Source organism: Gorilla gorilla, chromosome 3, assembly GCF_029281585.2.
Source record: "Gorilla gorilla gorilla isolate KB3781 chromosome 3, NHGRI_mGorGor1-v2.1_pri, whole genome shotgun sequence".
NCBI lineage: Eukaryota > Metazoa > Chordata > Mammalia > Primates > Hominidae > Gorilla > Gorilla gorilla.
This window is the reverse complement of record NC_073227.2, coordinates 149,443,561-149,465,081: the sequence shown is the minus strand read 5'-3', so window position 1 is coordinate 149,465,081 and position 21,521 is coordinate 149,443,561.

Genomic DNA, 21,521 nt, shown 5'->3' with positions numbered 1-21,521 from the left:
TCTGTGGTACCACTAAAGCTAATAAATCATTGCTTTGGATGACAGCCTGAGCACCTGTGTTTTATCATACAGCAGGAAACCTTGTAAATTACCAGGAGAAGCAACTAGTGACCATGCAGCAGAGCTATGAGAATCAGTCAAAGCCTCAGTCCATTAAGCCCATTTCATTTTATTTGCAGGTGCATTAAAAGAAATAGGGAGCACTGCAAAAAGATGAGCCCCAGCCTTTTGATTAGTGTATAATGAGAATGACACAGGGCTGCTAGAGCAGAATCCTAATGGCCTACGGATGGAATATGTCCACAATGGGACCCCACCTGCCTCTGTCTACCCATTGGCTATGTTGCAATTTAGCCTATAAAAGCAATAGGACAACTTCAAGGGAGTAAGTTTGTAGCAGGCACAGAAACCTTGCTTTGTGCTTTTGTGCTTTTGAGCTTTGTTTTGTAGAGAAAGTTGGCTTATGAATTCACTGGATGTGTCACACTTTTCAAAACTTTTGATTCTGTAACTTCCTCTCAAACAAATTGGCCAGGAAAAAAAATGTGCTAACGTGAGATATCTTTTTCTTAGCAAATTTTTCTAAGTGAATAAGCTCACTCTTTTTTCACCCCTCAATTTTTATTCAAACTTCTTCTATCTGGTTATGATAACCTGTATTCTTGAGTATTCATTAGAGCTGGAAGTAAAAGGAAGCCTAAGACTAAAGGATATGTTTTTACAACTCACTTTAATGGAGTCATCAGCCATAATATACACATCCACAAGAGACAACCTCTAACGGTTCTTTTCTCCAAGCACTTCTTGATTTACGGTCTCCTGTCTGTCATTTCAAGGAAATCCAGTGCTCCTAACTTAGGTCAAGATGACATTTAACTGTGTAGGGCTAAGTTTCAGATTACCTAGAAATCATTTATCTGAATTGAATATATGCACTGCTATTCGGAGGTCACACTTATTTACATGGAATATTTCTGAATACACCTGACAGGCTTCCAAATATAAGACCACAGCCCAAATTTCAGCTTGCCAACTTGTAGAAGAGAGGAGAAAGGGAATTGTGATTATCTCTAATTGTCTGTATTTGTAATAGCCAGATGGCCATAATTCAGCAAAACCAACAGCTCTCTCTTCCCTGTCATTCCTTTGAAAGCTGTGAGCTGGACAGGGAGGGAAGATAAACATAGATCTTCCCTTCAAACATTCCCTGCCCACTGACTATGGGGAGTAATTCCTGCAAGCACAACTCATAGGAAGATTCCCTCTTTGTGCCTCTCTGTAAGTGACTGTTCAGCCAGTTCTCAATTATTCAGGGAGAAGGCCTGCCATATTCTGGATAATTTTCATTCTGTGTATCCTTCATACTCTATCATCGTCTCTTCACATGCTGTCTGCTATTTCTAGTTGTGCCATTGCTGGGGTGACAGAAAGAAGCATTACCCATCAGCGACTCCCTCCCCACCAGCTGTGCCAACAGCACATCAAGCAGGGTTGCTAGAGTAAGTACTCCATCAAACTTCCATTTCTCAAGGCTGTCAGCCCAAGATGATGTATCTACAAAGGGATTTCAGAGCTTTATAAGCAAATAATGCCTCCTCCAAAGCACATATTAACTGAGCAAAAAATACGCCTTAATTCAGCATGTGCATTTGCATATTTACACAGAAGCCCCTGCTGCTTATTTGCCTAAGATAATGAAAGAGCATCCAAGGAACCTTCTCCACTGGAGCCTAAGCACATGCAGAAAACATGATGGGTTGATTTAAAGTTTTAATTTCCTTTTTCTGGGGTGAGGAAGAGTCATCATTTGATTAACTTAGATGACTCACAGTATCTGGAAAAAGAGGGAGTAGCCCAGGATAGAAACTCTTATAAATCTTTTTTTTTTTTTTTTTTTTTTGCAGTGCTGCTGATTTATTTCAGTATGTTCTACCAAATTTTCTTCAGTATTAAATGAGGTTAATACCTGTAAAAAGACAGTAAAGCCTAAATGATATGAAAAGCTGTGAAGTTCAAAAAGCTTTGTAGCAACATGAAACCCTAACACTGCAAATCGGATTCATAGGATAGCTACTCCCAACTTTCACAGAACAAATGATGTGGTTTCTCATAATCACCCTAGGTTACTACCCCAGAGCAGCATCAAGAAAACTCACCTTTCTAGATTTTCCCATCATTAAGAATTTTTCTTTCAGCAAAATATTCTTGAAGGTGATTTTAGTGGTACATCCTAATCAGGCATGTCCCCTTAAATCCTTTTTAGACTGATAAGCAATAGAAATAATCAGATGTTCAACACTTCCTTTTCTTGGGTAAATTAAGCTTATCTTTTTATAAACATTAGCCATTGAAATTTTAAAACTATGTATTTGTTTAATTGACACATTATAATTTCACATATTTATAGGATACAATTTCGTGTTTCAATACATATCTCTGTTGTATAGTGATCCGATCAGGGTAGTGTATCCATTACCTCACACATTTATCCTTTCTTTGTGGTAAGAATATTCAAAAGCTTCTCTTCTAGCCGTTTTGTAATATACAATATTTTACTGTTAAGTATAGTCAACCTCATTAAAACACCAGAATTTTCCTTCTAACTAAAATTTGTACCTTGTACAAAATTTGTACTTTGTACCTAATGGCCGACTTTTCCCATCGTACCTTCCCTGTTTCCCTCCTAAGTCTCTGGTAGCAACTGTTCTACTCTGCTTCTAAGATATCAACTTTGTTGTTTCTTTTGAGAGTCCATATGAATAAGATAATATGGTATCTGTCTTGCTGTGTCTGGCTTATTTCACTGATATGATTGGGCTGTGTCCCCATCCAAAATCTCATCTTGAATTGTAATCTCCATAATCCCTATAATCCTCATGTGTCGAGGTGGGGACCAGGTAGAGATAAGTGGATCATGGGGTTGGTTTTCCCCATGCTGTTCTCATGATAGTGAGTCGCACGAGATCCGATGGTTTTATAAGTGTCTGGCATTTCCCCTGCTTGCATTCACTCCATCCTGCTGCCCTGTGAAGAGGGTGCCTGCTTCTCCTTTGCCTTCCACCATAATTGTAAGTTTCCTGAGGCCTCCCCAGCAATGCAGAACTGTGAGTCAATTAAACCTCTTTCCTTTATAAATTACCCAGTCTTGGGTATTTCTCCACAGCAGTTTGAGAATGGGCTAATTCATTCACTCAATATGATGTCCTCCAGGTTCATCCATGTTGTCAAAAATTACAGGATTTTATTCTTTTTATGCCTGAATAGTATGCCATTGTGTATATATACCACACTTTCTTTATCCATTCATCCACAGATGGACACTTAGATTCATTCTATATCTTGGCTACTGTAAATAGTGTTGCAATAAAGATTTCTTTTGAATATATACCAAATAGGATTGCTGGATCCTATTTCTGTTTTTAATATTTTGAGGAATCTCCAGACTGTTTTTCCATGATGGCTGTACTAGTTTATAATCCCACCAGCAATTTATAAATATTCCCTTTTCTCCACATCCCTTCCAACACTTGTTTTATTTTGTCTTTTTGATAAAAGCTATTCTAACTGGAGTGAGGTGGTATCTCATTGTAGTTTTGATTTGGATTTCTCTGATGATTAACAATGTTAGCATTTTTTACATGTCTATTGGCCATTTGCATGTCTTCTTTTGAGAAATATCTATTAATGTATTTTGCCATTTTTAAATTGGGTTGTTTATTGCTTTTTACCATTGTGTTGCTTAAGTTTCTTATATATTCTGGATCTTGACACCTTGTCAAAAGTGTAGTTTACAAACATTGTCTTCTATTCTGTAGGTTGCCTCTTACTGTATTAATAGTTTTCTTTGTTGTGCAAAAGCTCTTTTAGTTTGATGTAATCCCATTTGTCTATTTTTGCTTTTATTGCCTGTGCTTTTGAAGGCTCATTTTTTAAAATTCTTGCCCAGACCAATGACGTGAAGCATTTCCCCTACGTTTTCTTCTAATAGTTTTATGGGTTTGGGTTTTATGTTTAAGTCTTTAATTGATTTTGAGGTAATTTTGGTATATGGTGAGAAGTAGAGGGTCTGGTCTCATTTTTCTGCATGTGGCTATCCAACTTTCCCAGTACCATATATTGAAGAGACTGTCTCTTCCCCAATGCCTGTTCTTGGTCCCTTTGTCAAAAATTAGTTGGGTGTCAGTGCTTGGATTTATTTCTGGGCTCTCTATTCTGTTTCATTGGTCTCTGTATCTGTTTCTATGCCAGTACCATACTATTTTTATTACTATAGCTTTGTAGTATATTTCAAAATCAGCTAGTGTAATGCCTCCAGTTTTGTTCTTTTTGCTCAGGATTGCTTTGACTATTTGGGGTCTTTGGGGTTCCATATAAATTTTAGGACTGTTTTTTCTATTTCTCTAAAGAATGCCAGACCGGGCACGGTGGCTCACGCCTGTAATCCCAGCACTTTGGGAGGCTGAGGTGAGAGGATCACGAGGTCAGGAGACTGAGACTATCCTGGCTAACACGGTGAAAGCCCGTCGCTACTAAAAAATACAAAAAATTAGCTGGGCATGGTGGCGGGCGCCTGTAGTCCCAGCTACTCAGGAAGCTGAGGCAGGAGAATGGCGTGAACCCGGGAGGTGGAGCTTGCAGTGAGCCGAGATCGCACCACTGCACTCCAGCCTGGGAGACAGAGTGAGGCTCCATCACAAAAAAAAAAAAAAAAAAAAAAAAAAAAAAGAATACCATTACTATTTTGATAGAGATTGCATTAAATCTATACATTGCTTTGGGTAGCATGGAATATCTTTTCCTTTACGTGTATCCTTTTAAATTTCTTTCACAGTTTTCCTCGCAGCAATTTTTTTACCTCCTTTATTCCTGGGTTTCTTCTTTTTTTGTAATCACTGTAAATGGAATTTTTTTCTTAATGTTTTTCAGATACTTCACTATTAACATATTGAAATGCTACTGATTTTTGTATGTTGATTTTGTATCCTGCAACTTTAGTGAACTTACTAGTTCCAACAGTTTTTTGGTGGAATCTAGGGTTTTCTATATATAAGTTCCTGTCATCTGCAAACAAGGACAATCTGACTTCCAACCTGGAAGCTTTTTGTTTCTTTATTTTGCCTAATTGCTCTAGCTAGGACTTCAAGTACTATGTTGAATAAAGTGGTGAAAGTGAGGTGATCTTACAGGACAAATTTTCAGCTTTTCCTCACTCAGTATGATGTTAGCTGTAGGTCTGTCATATATAGCCTTTATTGTGTTCAGATACATACCTACAACACGTTTGTTGAGAGTTTTTATCATGAAGAGATGTTGAATTTTGTCAAATGCTTTTTCTGCATCTATTAAAATTATCACATAGTTTTTGTCTTTCTATTAATGTGGTATATCACATTTATTGATTTGCATTTTAGACTATCCTTGCACCCACAGGATGAATATTACCTGATTAGAGTGAATGATCTTTTTAATGTGCTGTTAAATTCAGTTTGCTAATATCTTGTTGGGAATTTTTGCATCTATGTTCATCAGGGATAGCAAAGGGAAAGGCATCAAGATTAGAAAGAGAGAAATAAAACTGATATTTATTTGCAAAGTAAATAATTATCAGTGTAAAAAATCAAAAAGAATCTAAAGAAAACTTCTAGAACTAATAAATAAATTTAGCAAGGTAAGAATATGAGGTCAAAATACAAAAAGTCAACTGTTTTTCTGTATACTAGCACCAGACAATTGAAAAGAGCAATTTAAAAATAAATGCCATTTACAAGAGTTCAAAAATCAAGACATTGTAGTATTAAAATAATGATGAACAGATAGGTGAATGGAACAGAATGGAAGTATTCAGAAATAGACCCACATATGTAGCATCAATACATTTTAGACAAAAACCTAAGACAAAACAATTGAGAAAGGAAAGTCCTTTCAATAAGCAGCACTGGAATAGCTGTATAAATGTATTTAAAAGAGAAAAAGAATCCTGACTCCTTCATCACACTATGCACAAAATTATTTTGAAATAAATTATATAGACCTGAACTTAAAACTAAAAGCCTAAATATTTTAGAATAAAAAATAGAATATTTATATTAGTTGAGGTAAGAAAATATTTCTTAGGTGACAAAAAAAGTACTAACCATAAAGTAATAACTTCATCAAAATTTAAAAGTTATCAAGAGACATCCCTGGGAAAATGAAAAAACAAGCCACAGACTGGGTAACAATTTTGCAATGATCTTATCTGACAAAGGACTTACTTCCCAAACATGTAAAGAGCTCAATAATAAGAAGACAACCCATTTTTAAAATGGGAAAGTTTTGAATACACACTTGGCCAGGAAGATAGAGTGGCCAATAAGCAAAAAAAAAAAAGGATCTTCAACATCATTAGTCATAAGAGAACTGCAAAAATCAGAATAAAGTACCACTTCACACTCACTACAATGTTAACATTTTAAAAGGTTTTCATGAACTGATAGCAGAAATGTAGAATGGTACAACCACATTGGAAAACTGTTTGGCAGTGTCTTAAATTAAACATATACTTAACCTATGGCCTAACAATTCCATTACTAGGTATTTACCAAAAAGAAATGAAAACATTTCTTTGTGTCCACACAAAGACTTACACAAACATGTTCACAGCAGCTATATTAATGATAGCCAAAAGTGAAAACCATCACATAAGCTATCAACAGGAAAAAATGGATAAGCAAAATGTTGTATATCATATAATGGAATACAAATCAGTAATCTTTTAAAACAAAATACTGACATGTGCAACAACATAAATGAACATCAAAAACATTATGCTTGGACATAGATACAAAAATATATAATCAATTATTACATCATACAAACAAAGTTAAAGAACATTCAAAATGTTCTAATCTACAGTACTAGAAACCAGAGGAGTGGCTGCCTATCAAGGGGTAGAGATTAATTGGAAAGGGCCTCTATAGAGCTTTCTGAGCTGGTGGAGGTGTTGTGTATCTTATTTGGGTAGTTGGTCATATGAACAAATGTTGGTCACATTTGTCTAAACTCATTCACCTGCAGCTTTAGGATTTGTAATTCTTATCCCAAGATAAAAGAGAAAAATGAAAGAAAAATAATCATATGGAAAATACTGAATATTAATTCTATATTGTCCATACCTCAAAACATAAAGTATCATCTAATTGCAAACTAATAATCTACTTGAGTACTCACTGAACACTTGCTATGTGCTAGGAAACTCGGTGGTGGTGTGTGTGTGTGTTTTAAGAGACAGGGTCTCACTCTGTCACCCAGGCTAGAGTGCAGTAGCATGATCATGGCTCACTGCAATCTCAAACTCCCGGTCTCAAGAAATCTTCCCACCTGAGCATCCCGAGTAGCTAGGACTAAAGGAGCATGCCACTGTAGCCAGCTAATTTATTTTTTTTAATTTTTTTTGTAAAGACAGGGTCTCAGTATGTTGCTTAGGCTGGTCTTGAACTCCTAGCCTCAAGCAATCCTTCCACCTCAGCCTCCCAAAGTACTAGGATTACAGGCATGAGCCACCACACCTGGCCACTAGCAACCTTTTTGAATGAGCACAGTTAATGAATTTTTCTCATTTTATCATTGGGGTAACCTATGAGGGTACATTTTATTATCATCACCCCACTTTACAGATGAGGAAACTGCGTCCTGGAGAGAGTAAATAATTCACTCAGGGTCACAGAACTAATAGGTAAAAACCTATATCTGACCGTCTAACAGTAGAAGCCAGGCTCTTAAACAACATGGATCATCTGAAAAGTACTTGTTTGGGCTTTGGAAGGCTTCAATACCTATGCTTGAATTGATGAGAAATGTTGATGGGAAAAAGATATATTGTATCTAAAAGGTGAAGGATTTAAGAGAAATAGAATGTCTTAGGTTAGTGAATTAAGGTAACATTAGTCTTGATGATAATGATAGCTAAAATTTATTGAGCACTAACTATATATCAGACATTTTCCAAGCACTTTATGAATTTTAATCATTAATGCCTCACAATGGGCCTATTAAGCAGGTCTGATTATTCTCATTTTTATAGATGAGGAAACTAAGGCAGAGAGTTTTAGTCATTTGACAGAGATACACAGCAAGTAAGTGGTAGAAATCAGAAAGACATTGGGAAACAGACAAAATAAGAAAAGGAATCGGCAGGATATTCATATTCCTGCAAACTCAAAGATGATATAATACTTCCCAAGAACACAGTTGGAAGTTAGCTGTAAGAATGTCATAACGAGAAAAGCCACAAGCAAAGTGAGTAGAGAGTAATCAGAGACAGAGTTACCCATGTTTCAGCTATAGCTACCTTAAGAAAAGGCCTAAGAAGGTGCCTGAACGGGGTTTGTGCATTGGATAAAGAAGGCTTCCTCAACAGACGGTCTCAAGTTGTACATCGTGATTTAATTCTCTCTGACAGAACTACTTGGGTACCACGGACACATCGTAGGTCAGACTAACATGGTCTTAGGCTTTAAAGGAAATAACCTAGACATTTGTGAATTTACATAACTTCACTTGTTCTATGGATGGCTACTGCATAAAGTGAAATCCCAGATTAAGGGAAGAGTGAAAATCATATTCTCCCCATGTTGAGGCTTGCAGTTTTGGCATACTGCTGCCATGACCCTCTCCCTGGCCTTGCAGCCATCAAAGCAACTTGAGATCACTCAATGCGGTAAAGATAGGTAGGTGGGAACAAATAAGAACACGAGGTTGTCTTTTATTATGAAACTATCAAATAATCCCAATCAAATACAACATTTGAATCAAAAAAGCAAATGCTACAAAAATCTGCCTTAGGTGGGGATGCAAAACAGGTCATCTTCCCCCATCCAGCTCAGCTCTACCTCCTTCCTTGCTGGGATGAACTGTATTACATCTCTGAGGGCTGATATTCACCAGGAAGCTTGGCAGCAAAGGAGCCAAGTCCAAAGTGACTCCTAATAGCTGAACAGGAAGACAGATGAACTTCAAGCCTTTTCCTTACCCTCTATGCTAGGCTGCAGGCTGAGGAAGAGAGATCAGCTCGGTAGGCAGATGGAAGCAATGCAGCCCTTCTCAGCTTTCCCAATTCAAGAATACTGGGTGAACATAATAATTTTCATATATACATATATACTAACAGAGAAATGAGAAGCTAGAAAATCATATCCAGAGGTAAATATTAAATTTTAATAGGCTAACTATAAGCATATACTACAGGAACAGAATTGAAGAAACATCTGGGACAGGCATTTTTTATCTTTATTGGGAAATTTGACAGACCGTTTTTTACCAAGTTGGGAAAAAAACAGTATGAAATGATGGTTTTTAGTGTACTGGTTTTTATTTCTGTGTTTCCAAAATACATGGAAATTCATATCTTGAAAAAGCACTCAATAACAACTGTGATTAAGAAAATACAGTATATTTTGCTTTGATCATTGCAAGGATGAAAAAACACTACCACAATTATCTTTTAACCACTACAGATCCCTGATATAACCAGGTACATCTTTAATATAAAACATATGAGTGTTTTCTCTGTAAAATGCCAGTACATATATATAATGTGACACTGGAGGTGGCATGGCAATTAAGGGCATAATTGCTGTAATTACTGATGGAATTACTTATATTCCTCTATGCTACTTTTTCTAATTATCTTGGTTTAATGAAAATGTGTATTTTTGCATTGAACAGGATGTGGCCATCATTTGGCTGCCTGCCTGGGATGATGTACAGTGTCTGTCCCTTGAATGAACATAGAGCAGAGAGGTCACCACTTGTTTGCAGGAAGAAGAGGTTTCTGGAACACAACAGGCAATTTAAATGCATGTCATGAACATCCTGCAAAAGCTCACAGATGGGTTTCATTGGAAGAAATATAACAGTAGGGGGGACATTATCCTAGAAGGAGCCCAATAGCTTTACAGTCTTCAGGCTTTAATGAGAATGACTTGTAAAAATAGTACAAAGGTTTCATACTGTTTGTCCATTCTTCTTCTAGTCTCTAACTCAAAAACAGATTCAAACAGTATCATTTTTCCTGATTTTGTTACACTCTTTATCACAAGAATGAGGCTTAAAAAACTGGTGTTTTAAACTTACTGAAAATTGCAAGACTTCTGGAATCTCTCTCTCTCTCTCTCTCTTTCTCTTTCTCCCTCTCTATCTCTTTTACTTCATATATTTTAAATGTCTTGGTAACTTAATTGGCTGTCTATACTATTTATTTATTTATGTATCAGCCTGCTGGACAGAAGTTAAATAGATAACCATTTAACAAAGACTATAAAGTCATTCAAAACATATATCTGATATATGCAAAATGTACTTTGTAAATTCAGATAATTATTGGTATCACAGCCACTTGGCATCACTAATTAGAAGGGGTATAGTATTTACATTCTTGTTGTGAAAATCATATGGAAGGAAAAGATAAAGTTGAGGAAATTATCTTGACTCAATCACAGCAAATCTTAAGATCTACTTTCAGGGCCTGTATTAATTTCGTATTGTTGTTTTTAACAAATAACCATAAATTTACTGGCTTAAAACAGTAGAAGTTTAATAGCTTACAGTTCCAGGGGTCAGAAGTCTAAAGTAGGTCAGTAGGGCCACGTTCCTTCTAGAGGCATTCTTTCTAGAGTACTTTTCATTGTTTACAATCTCCCACTTCTCTCCAGGAAAGGTTTGAGTCAATCTTAAACTTTCCCTTTTTCTCATTTAATGCAGAGTTAATAATAAGCTAAGCAAAGTAAAGCCAGAAATACAGGCTGCTTGGGGGCATCCGCTGTTATCTTACATATTTTTGTGTCTTAGTGTATGTATCCTTTTATACCCTAAAAGGCATTTGTATATATGTCAGGTATGAAATAAGGAGACAGAGCTCCACAACAGGAAAAGGGTTCCTGAGCAGGAGCATAATGTTTCTTGACAGATCCACACCAACCTGCAGCCCCTTAGCCATTGGTCCAATCTACACAATAACCATGTGGAATTAAATAAATCATCCTGGATGACAAAGTAACTGACAAATAATGAGGAATCAAAGGGGTCATCAACTAACTGGATACTAGTCCAGATAAATTTTAATTAATTAAAAGGAAGGGGAAAATAATAATAATACATAGAGAGTGCCCTGTGTATCTTCTCTGTTTTAAGCCAATCTGACAAGATCAAGTGATAAATCATCTTTATTTTTACGTCACATATTTTTAACACCTTGGAAATTTAATTGTCAAGCTATACTGCTGATTCATTCATTTATCAGCCTGCTGGTAAAGTTAGATAAAAATTTAACTAAGAACCATTATAATCCAAACAGTCTTGCAGTGAGTATGAATTTTGTACACATCCCTAAGATGCAAACTATATTGCATTCTTTTATTTCTCTAAATTTATTCAGAAAGCATTTATTGAGCACCTACTGTGTGCCAGGCACTGTGCTAAAGATAAAGCATGATTAAAAAGAAAATCCTTGCTCTCATGAAGGGCTAACATTCTGGTGAGAAATATGGACAACACACACAAGTAAACAAAATGTGTATATACACATATATATGATATATCTATGTAGATATATATCATATATATATCTATCTAGATATATATATCTATATATCTATAGATAGATATATCATATATATGATATATATGGAACACATATATATCATATATATGTAGATATATATCATATATATGATATATCTATCTACATAGATAGATCTATATATCTATGTAGATAGATATATCTATATATCTATAGATAGATATATCATATATATGATATATAGATAGATAGGTATATCATTATATATGATATATAGATAGATATATCATATATATGATATAGACAGATAGATATATCATATATATGATATATATAGATAGATGATATATATAGATAGATGATATATATGATCTATAGATAGATCATATATATGATCTATAGATAGATCATATATATATGATCTATAGATAGATAGATCATATATATATGATCTATAGATAGATAGATCATATATATATGATCTATAGATAGATAGATCATATATATATGATCTATAGATAGATAGATCATATATATATGATCTATAGATAGATAGATCATATATATATGACCTATAGATAGATAGATCATATATATATGATATATAGATAGATCATATATATGATATATATAGATCATATATATATGATATATATAGATCATATATATATGATATATAGATAGATAGATCATATATATATGATATATAGATAGATAGATCATATATATATGATATATAGATAGATAGATCATATATATATGATATATAGATAGATAGATCATATATATATGATATATAGATAGATAGATCATATATATGATATATAGATAGATCATATATATATGATATATAGATAGATATATCATATATATGATATATATATAGATAGATATATCATATATATGATATATATATAGATAGATATATCATATATATGATTGGGTTGTGCTCCAAGAAGAAACACAAAGCAGGAAAGGGGATGTAAATTATTGGAGGTGTGAGATTAAATTCTGGACAGGGTGGCCAGGGAAGGTCTCAACTGCAAAGATGACTTTTAGTTAAGATGGGAAGGAAGTAAGATTAATTAGCCATGCAAATAACTGGAAGAGGAGCATTCCATACTGAAGGGACAGCAAGTTCCAAAGCCCTGGGATTGCAAGCAGAAATAAAAGGACTGGTGTAGTGGGAACTGAAACAAAAAATGGATGAGAGTAGTAATAATAAAATCAGGGAAAATGAAGAGCCAGTTGCCATAGGGTTTGTAGGTCACGGTTAAGACATTGGCTTTTCCTCTGATTGAAATGGGAAGGCACTGAAGTATTCTGAACAGAAGGGTGACATAGTCTACCTGGGCTTAACAGAGCAGTCTGGCTGCTACACTGAGAATAGACTAAAGGAAGGTAAGTGCAGAAGGGGGGCCAGTCCAAAGGGTATTGGAATAATTCAGAAATGACGTGACTTGGACCAGGCTGGTGTCCATGGGGATTAGGAGGAATGGTCAATTTCTGACAGAGGAGAGCCAGGAGAATTTGCTGTAATTCAGATATGGAGTGTGAGAGAAAGAGAGGAGTTGAGGTTCTGGGCTAAACAAGAGGGAAAATGGAGTTGCCATAACTGAAGTGGAAAAGACTATAACAGGAACTGATTTGAGGGAAAAGTCAAGTCCAATTTGGGACATGTTTAGCTTGAAATCCTATTAGGCAACCAACTAAAGATGTCAAGAAGACAGCTGGACATATGGTTGGGACATATTCGGCTCAGGCTCCCCCCTGGCTGGCTGGCCAGTAATCCAATCTCAGTCATTGAATACTAGAATCATAGGTTTACATTATTCCAGAAAACCATGAAGGGACCAAGTCCCTTAGTCCATGGTGATTCTAAACATTGCAGTTTGTTTCTTCTCCTTCATGCTGCCATCAAGAACTGGTCCTCCAGCCATCAGAGGCCTCAAACTTGTCCACAGAGAGACACATGTGGTCTTTAGGCCACAATGTTTCCAGTTATTAAGGGCACAGGCCCAGACCACCATATTGAGGCTCACTCATTTTTTACATAAGTTATTTAACTTGTCTGTGGCCTCTTCTCTGTAAAATTATTATGATATAGCAGTACCAGAATCTACCACAGAGGACTGTTGTGAGCATTAAATGTGTTAATACTCATGAAACACCCAAAATGCAGATTTGGCACCTGTGCAATAATCACTCTCATCCTCACCATTATTATTGCAAGAATCTGTAGCAGGGCCTGGAACACAAGTAGAGTCACAAATCCTCAGCCGTGTTCTTAATCTCAGGGACTTTCAACATTTTCCACCCGTTACCCCAAAACTTGGCCACTTTTGCCTCCCCATTATAAACTCTCTTCTACCTGCCTCCCTGTCAAAGACTCTGAAGCAAAAAAAAAAAAAAAAATTCTAGCTTGGGAGAAGGGAAATTGGGGCCCTTCAAAATTCTTTGAGACTTTTTTCCATAGGATAAGAATTGGGAAAGAAGATAGTAGTATTAGTTAATGATTTTTTAATAGCCTATCCTTTATACTGTGACTATGTACATCCTTCAGTATGCCTTCCATTAGGACTATTCAAGGTCTGTTCAAGTGTGTCAGTTTACTTGATTGTATCACGATCAAGAAACAAAGACCCAGAAAGTTCAGATGGCATGTAGACAAGCCCTTACCCAATGACAAAGTGTCTTTGGGTTAGATGATTGCACAGAAAACACGGCACACAGATTTGAAGCCAAACCTCCAGGCCTTCCTTTTTGGGCTGCTTTACCTTATCCCAAGCTCTCTCCCTCAAGTAGCTAGATGAAAATGATTTGTACTTAGCCATCACATGTTTGAATGCAAATGAGTGCTTCAGAACTTTACATAGCATATAAATACAGAATAATGCTTTTGGTATATTTCCAGTTAAAAAGCAAGTTCTCATTTGCAACAAAATATATTTTACTAACCAAACAATCTGACCAAAAACCAACAATTTGATCAATGCAGCGTATTTATCTGTTGTCTGAAAAAGCAAATATCCTTCTTTTTCTTTAACTTTATGTTCAAAACCTAATGTTAGAAATCTTTACTCATGATCAAGAATGTTCTTTTTCTCTCATCTTAAAAGTAAAGTTTACTTCAATAATAGCCTTAAAAGATAGTTGTACATTTTAGCTGAAAAACACTGGATCTTTAAATTTAAAAAACCTTTCATTTAGCTTCTTCCCAAACAAGATTTCTTATAGTACCCAACCAACTTGTGAAATATTTCAGTCATATATAAGCTTTCACTGATTCCAGGCAACAGCATTTTGACAAACAAGTTTAGCATTGAAACCAACAGTTGCAATTCAGTAGAAAGAAGTTCTCTCTTTTTCATTTTAATAACATTTCTGCACGAATTCCAAAGCGATAGGGTTCCTGTTATTCTGGATACCGTGCTCATTACTCATGTCTGCTGGGGCATTATTGGATGTATACTTTGGAATAAAGAGGGCTTTTCCAATGTCTAATATGATGTCCTTTGCAATCTGTTATTAGCCTGTGCATTGCCTTGCCAGTTAATCATCCCATTATAGATTCGGAAAATCTGACAACCCAGAGGGATTGAAATGCAGTGTGCTACAAGATTAGAAATAGCTGTATGAAAATGAAGTAAGGATAACAAATGTTGTAGACTGGTCCATAAAATAAAGGTTTCGAAAGATTTTTCTTCTGGAGATCTCTCAATACTTTCACCAGAAAAGAAACAAGAGCGATGGATAAACAGAAAGACAGGAAAGCCTTGGACTTGACCACAGGTGAGGAATAAAATAAAAGCAGTTTGTTCAAGGTTTGTTGAAACCTACCCAACACAATTAAAAATAAAATTAATACATACATCAGCTCTCTATGTACCTGCCCTGTCATTTGAGAGCAGAAGAGGCTGATGCATTTCGTCAGTCATCCTCAGAACTGCACAGCGCCATTAATCTCACCACTTGTTTATGTGTTACGGTTGGTGCCCTTGCTTCTGCGTACTTTGCTGCCATCTCCAGGAAACTGTGATGACAAGAATAGCCAAACCTGGAGGGTTATTATAGCCCTGGAAAGTCTTGTAGGTGACTTTCTGTATTAGAAAACCCAGTATTAGAGAAGATATTCTGTAAAATCAAAATATTTGCAACTACCAATGGTTATTAGAGCACATATAGAATGTCTATTGGTTATTTATTGAGAAATAAAAGTCACACTAAAATGAGAATTTCATTAGCAAAATGGCAAATTCAGAAGAAAGCCTATGAAAATTGCACTTCTACTTTCCACATTGTTAAAGAGAGTAGAAAAATAGTTTGTCATGAACATCATTATTGCTATAACAATCCAAAGAATTAATGGTGAATTGGTCTGTAGAGAGTATATTGAATTACTATAAATTCAAATCCTTTTTTAGTGAACAAGTTGTCTAAAGGAGACAGTACACAATGAAATTTCACCTGCTAGAGACCATAAAAGAGGATAATTAAAAACATAAAGACAGGCAGGAATTAGTTCTCTCTAGAAAACATGCTAAATCGGTGGGAGCTCTGAGACTTTTTAAAATTCACTCAATATGTCTGTATAGTGGTTACTGCTGGAAGAGGTCCCTTTTGACTCTCGTGTAAAGAAAAGGAAAACTGTTCTTATAGCCCTCAGGGAAAACTCAAGGTATTTCTCAGCCATGGACATGCAGCAAGTGCGCTGAGCTTCAGTGCTATGCATAATAATGTGTAGACTGTTTCACAATGTCAGAGTATAGTGAACGCTAAACACATGACTAAATAACAGTGAAGAAAGAATGATAACTTTGGCCTTGATTATTTATGTTTGATCAAAAAATATATGATGTAATAACTGCACAACTCTGTACTCTACATATAACATTCAATATATGAATAATATGTATCTATACACTTCAGATAAATTAATGGATAGGTGACTAGGAATTTCAACATTTAATAAAAGGCCACAAACCAATCCTTATATACTCTAGTAAAAGGTATATTCTAAATACTCAATAGAAAAGAATAGCTTTTTAAATATATTTTCAAATAAGTATTTTTATTTTTTATTTTTATTTTTATTTTTATCATTTCTTTCTATTTATTTTTATTTATTTTTGTATTATACTTTAATTTCTAGGGTACATGTACACAATGTGCAGGTTTGTTACATATGTTTACATGTGCCATGCCGGTGTGCTGCACCCATTAACTTGTCATTTACATTATGTATATCTCCTAATGCTATCCCTCCCCGCTCCCCCCACCCCAAAACAGGCCCCGGTATAGTCCACACTCAAAATCAGAATTTATATCATCTTTTCCCCCTATTGGACTGCAATGACTTTACACCAGGGAAATAGTATCTTACTTATTTATAACCCTAGCTCCTAGCAAAATGCACAGCACAATAGACAAACATTAAATGTTTATTGAACTGAACTGCATATAGCAAACATATTCAGTAAATACAGTAAATATCACAAAAGGTTATATATTCAGGATGGAATATCTTCTAAAGTAATACTTTCTAATCCTTAGGACAATTGCCATCAAATTAAAGCTAAGTGCTACACCTTAGTGGGAGAAAAAGGATCTTTTACAAGTAGGTTTCACTATGGAAATTAAGCCACTGTCGATACGAAAATAAATATTCTTTAGTCATCAAGCCCTCAAATGAGTGTGGTACAAATTAATGCCAGTAATTTTCCTAATTCTGCCTTTTAAAAAATACTGTAAAACATCTAATAATTGGCACAATTTAAGTGAAAATAGTAAGGGATCAAAAAAAGAAACAGTACACACACCAAAAAAACAAAATCAACAGAGAAAATGAGCCAGTCAATTAAAGATCCCTTTGTAGAATAGAGGCCTTGACTCAGAAGACAAACCAGATAGAAGTAGGTAGGACATCGTTACATCACATACGGTATATAATCATAATATACCAATTTAGAGAAGACCTGAAAAAGAGACAAGATGGACTCTTCCAGAAGACTTCAGAACTTTTTCAAACAATAATTGTTAGTGGTTTATAAATTTGAAAAACATACAAACATGGTTTGCCCTAAACACTGAAGTCAAATTAACTTTATGAAGTAAGGGGTCTACAGCACCCAGAGTAGAAAAAATGAGCCATTCTTAAGGTCCTACTTTTTCTGTGCATTGTCGTTAGAGTAGACCAAAGGTATTGATAAGGCAATTCACTTTACTCTAGATTAGTCTAGCATGTAATTAGACTTTTGGCTGACATCTGCCCAGGGACCATGTCCTTCCGCAGCTCTGCCAGCTGCACTGGCTTCTGTAAGTGGAATCATGTTGAATGAGTGAAGGAAGGGACCAGTACTTTTTCAGTCTGATAATTACCCTCCCCATCACATTAAGTACAAGGCACAAGAAAGGGAAGAGCCTCACAATCATAACATTGCAGCTGTTCCATTTATTACAGAAAGAAAATTGATATCCTAATGCTGAGGCATGAGAAAAGTATACCTTTTAGTATATAGGTTGCACAACAGAACCTGTTTATTAACACATGTGCATAACTAAACTAAAATTTGTTTCTATAAAATATACATTGGCATGCCCCAAAGCTGTATGCCCAATGAAAGTATGAACAGATTCACAACATAAATAATTCCACAAGATACCAAAATTCCCCTCTACACCTTCCTCAAAAATCACCATGAAAGTGACATTCAACCTGGAAAATAATTTTTCATTAATAAAACTCCTTTCTGGCTATTTCTTCCTTCTGTATGCTGTAACATCAGTCTACTTTTTAAAAAATCAAAAATTTCATGACTTGTTAGGGGTATCAAATAAGAAAATCTATGTAGAAAATGCTTATAAATGTAAAAGTTCTATACAAATGTTAATTTTTATTTTTACTGGGTTGGATGTGACTTCTCTCTAGACTTTTTAGGCTCCCAAGTGCAAATGTTGCTGCAAATATAATCATATACTGAAGTAAACTACTATACATTTAAACTGTAGGGATTGCAAACTTCAAGACGGAGTAAAAATATTACTTCTCAAGATGGGCTGGTTGAAGCTGTAGGAACCTGACATCAATCTACTCCTCCACAGAACAGACCTAAGGGAACCAGCCCAAGTGTAAGGAAGCTCAGGCTAGTTGGGAAAACAAAGTGCTTCATTAGAATGGGACACCATGTGTTCATGGGGTTACCTGTGATTCAGGCAGCAGTGGGACTCTAGCAGGTGGCACCATGGATAGCATCACTAGCCAGATCAACAGTGAGGCTGACAGATTGCAACCAATTTCTACTAGACCTACTCTCCTCACCACCCTCCTTTCCCACAGCCACTGGAGCAGGTGCATCTTTTCTGCTAAGCAGGTAGGAGGGGTCAGCTGGAGTCTAATAAGGGAAGTTTGCACAGACAAAGCAGAAAAAGAGGCAGGAGCAAGCAGTCTACATAATCTTTTTTTTTGTGCTATAAAATATTTTGTTTATATATTTATTCTAAAGTTTTTTTGTTTTTTTTTTTTTTTACTTTTTAAATTTTTGTTAAAAACTAGTACACAAGCACACACATGAACCCAGGCCTGCGCAGGGACAGGATCATCACTATCACTGTCTTGAGCCTCCACATCTTGTCCCATTGGGAGGTTTTCAGGGGCAATAACATGCGTGAATTTGTCATCTCCTATGACAACAATGCCTCCAACAAACAGAAAGTAAGCTTTGCAGGTCTAAGTAGCCACAGACTTTTAGAAAATGTTTTCTCTTTAAACTGTCCAGAAACGTATTTCCCAACTGTTCCTTTTGGCTTATTTGAATCTCACTCATCTCTGATCACAACCTATAGCTGATTCTCCTGATGGTGTCTTGATTCACAAAATAATTAGTTGGATAACCTTTTTATGTGCCTACTTTTCAATAACTTATCACATTGAATTAAAACAGTCTCTCTATTTGTATCTTTTCCCACTCTTAGTTTTCCATCAAGAGGATCTTTCTCTATATATTTCATTCTGACCTCCAATCAGAACCCTGCCTACTTGGATGTTATATCTAAAGGCCATTAAAATTATAACCAACACCTACTTTGTATAACTTCCCAAATGTGCTCATACCTTAGGTGGGCACTTCATACTGGGTTACCCAAGTCCTGGAGTTGTTTCTATGCAAAAAGTCTCCTTAGAAACCAGAAAATCCTGGTGAAGATAATATACCAAATGGAACTCAGATGCCATCATGAATATATACTAAATTAAACCTGTTATATAAAGTACAGCATCCTTTCACAATATGGATTACAACAGATCTCAATGTAAAGTTTGGAGGACAGCTGGCAGTGACAAAGGTCAGTGTGCATGCTGCAACGTTGTCTCCTACAATATGGCTCCTACAAGATGGCTGGTGCAAGGGAAACTGTGAAAGCAAAACACTTCTGCCAATTTCACAGAAGTTAATTCTTTTCACTTGCTCTCCTGATGACTCAATTTACAACGTTCATAAACTTGTTTTTACCTACAGTGTAGAAGCATTATACTGGGTGCTGGATGGGGATACACAACAAAAGCTGAAAAGGTTTATAGAGGTCTTTATGCTGCAAGAATAGGCTAACAACCTGTTTAAGCTGATGAGGTATTGCTACAAAACTATCCAGACTCACTTGGACTCTGTCCTCAGTAGCAGCCAAGTGCCTGGAGATAAGCACCATCATGCTGCCAATTTCACAGTGATATGATTGGCCTGTGATCCTTCCATTCTTCTCTCCAAGTGCTCAGGGTTTGCTAGTTTGACAGTAGTGGTGATCTTGTACATCTTTTGCATTGTTTTATTTCTTTGTCTTTGTTGTTGCTATTTTGCCTTAGCAATTCTATTACACAAAATTGAGAATGCTCTGTTTGTTAAATGTTGTAGCACCAAAAATTTCTGTGGAAATTGCATTTTAGGTTTAGAAAAACTCATCCCCGAGGGACTTTTTAGGAACAAGTTATACTCCTAAGACTGAGGAAAGGAACGGAGGGGCAAAACTATACTATAAAAATGGCCATTATCCCTGATAAGCTCAAAAACTTAATGTAATTACCAATGAGTTTCAATATAATTTTGGCATAGGAATACCCGACGCAGCAGTCCCGAGTCTTTTTGGCACTGGGGACTGGTTTTGTGGGAGACATTTTTTTCCATGGGTGATGGGGGTGGTTTCAGGATGAAGCTGTTCCACCTCAGATCAGCAGGCATTAGTTAGATTCTCACAGGGAGTGCAACCTAGATCCCTTGCATGGGCAGTTCACAATAAGATCTGCACTCCTATGAGAATATAATGCCACCACTGGTCTGACAGGAGGCAGAGCTCAGGCAGTAATGCTAGCTGGTCTGCAGCTCAACTCCTCCTGTGGGGCCTGGTTCCTAACAGGCCACTGACCAGTACCAGTCCATGACCCAGGGGTTGGGGACCTCTGACCCAACGTCTAAATGAAATAGACTAAAAAATCCAAAAACATATCTATCTATCTGTCTATCTATCTATATATATGTGTGTGTGTGTGTGTATTGTTTTAAATAGGAGATTGATTATCTATAAAACCTCAAGGTGGGGCACAACTTAAGCAATGAAGGAAACAAAGAAACCATTAAAAATATAACTATAATTGTTTTTCTAATAATAAAAAGAATTCTCTTTGGCATAAAACACAAAAAAAGCCAAGAAACAAACTATATTATGGAAGAAAGTATGTACAAAACTCATGACTGACAAATGGTTATATTCTTAATACACAAAGTGCTTCTACTGATTAATCAGCAAAATGATAAATTCTGTCATAGAAAAGTGATCAAAGAAAATATAAAGGCAATTTAGAAAAGAAATGGAATTCACTAAGACACAAATGCTCAACCTCACAGTAGTAAGAAAAATGCAAAGCGCAGCAACAAGGTAACATTTTTAACTCATTATTGTTACAAACGTGTAAGACAGG